This window comes from Trichechus manatus, unplaced genomic scaffold (genome assembly GCF_000243295.1).
Source record: "Trichechus manatus latirostris isolate Lorelei unplaced genomic scaffold, TriManLat1.0 scaffold00136, whole genome shotgun sequence".
NCBI lineage: Eukaryota > Metazoa > Chordata > Mammalia > Sirenia > Trichechidae > Trichechus > Trichechus manatus.
In genome coordinates this window covers 738,210-740,151 of record NW_004444072.1, presented here as the reverse complement: position 1 = coordinate 740,151, position 1,942 = coordinate 738,210, and positions in this window count along the sequence as shown.

Genomic DNA, 1,942 nt, shown 5'->3' with positions numbered 1-1,942 from the left:
TTTAGATCTTCTGTGTCTTTATTGAGCTTCTTTCTGGATGTACTGTCCTTCACCGAAAGTGGTGTGTTGAAGTCTTCTACTATTATTGTGGAGCTGTCTATTTCTCTTTTCAGTGCTGTTAGAGTTTGTTCTGTGTATTTTGGAGCCCTGTCATTGGGTGCGTAAATCTTTATTATAGTTATGTCCTCCTGGTGTATTGACCCTTTAATCATTATACAGTGTCCTTCTTTATCCTTTGTGGATTTTAAAGTCTATTTTGTCAGAGATTAATACTGCCACTCCTGCAATTTTTTGAGTGTTGTTTGCTTGATATATTTTTTCCATCCTTTGGGTCTTTAGTTAGTTTGTCTTTAAGTGTAAGGTGTGTCTCTTGTATGCAGCACATAGATGGATCATGTTTCTTTTTATCCATTCTGCCACACTCTATTTATTGGTGCATTTAGTCCATTTACATTCAGCGTAACTATTGATAGGTATGAGTTTAGTGCTGTCATTTTGATGTCTTTGTGTGTTGCTGACAGTTTCTTTGTTCCACTTAATTTTCTGTGCTGAGTCGTTTTTCTTAATGTATTTTTTTTTCATATTTTTCATTGTTGTTGATTTTGTATTTGCTGAGTCTTCATATTTTTCCTGTTTTTTATTTTGATGTGTAGGATTGTTAGTTTCCTTTGTGGTTACCTTAATATTTACCGCTATTTTTCTAAGTTTAAACCAGTCTTTTATTTCTTTATATTGCCTTGACTTCCTCTCCATATGAAAAATCTGTGTACATTTTTTAGTCCCTCTTTGTTTTAATGTTGTCATCTTTTACATATTGACATCTCTATTTCCCTATTTTCAGTGTTTTAGCTTTGATTTATGTGACTTCCCTGTCTGGGATGCCTTCTGGTTGCTCTGCCCTGTGTTCTAGTCTTGGGTTGTTATCTGATGTTACTGATTTTCTAACCAGAGGACTCCCTTTAGTACTTCCTGTAATTTTGGTTTGGTTTTTGCAAATTTCCTAAACTTCTCTTTATCTGGAAATGCCCTAATTTTGCCATCATATTTGAGAAACAGTTTTGCTGAATATATTATTCTCGGCTGGTAATTTTTTCCCTATGTTGCCGCATTGCCTTCTTGCCTGCATGGTTTCTGCTGAGTGGTCCGAGCTTAGTCTTATTGACTCTCCTTTGCAGATGACTTTTTGTTTATCCCTAGCCGCTCTTAACATTCTCTCTGTATCTTTGGTTTTGGCAAGTTTGATTATGTCTTGGGGACCTTCTTTTGGGATCTACATTGGTTGGGGTTCGACGAGCATCTTGGATAGGTATCTTCTCATCTTTCATGATATCAGGGTAGTTTTCTGCTAACAATCTTCAACAATTTTCTCTGTATTTTCTGTTATCCCCCCTCCTGGTACTCCAATCACTCGTAGGTTATTCCTCTTGATAGAGTCCCACATAATTCTTAGGGTTTCTTCATTTTGTTTTTTAATCCTTCTATCTGATTTTTCCTCAAGTAAGTTGGTGTCAAGTGCTTTATCTTCAATCTCACTAATTCTGACTTCCATTGCCTCAATTCTGCTCCTATGACTTCCTATTGAGTTGTCTAATTCTGAAATTTTATTGTTAATCTTTTGGATTTCTGATTGCTGTCTTTCTACGGATTACTGCAGCACATTAAATTTGTCATTATGCTCTTCTCTAATCTTCTTAAGTTCCTCTATTGCTTTATCTGTGTGTTCCTTGGCTTGGTCTGCATTTTATCTGATCTCCTTCCTGATCTCATTAAGAGTTCTGTATATTAACCTTTTGTATTCCGCCTCCGGTAATTCCAAGAAATTCTCTTCCTCTGGAAAATTTCTTTTTTAAAAAAATTTTAAATTGTACTTTAGATGAAGGTTTACAGAACAAATAGTTTCTCATTAAACAGTCAGTACACATATTGTTTTATGACATTGGTT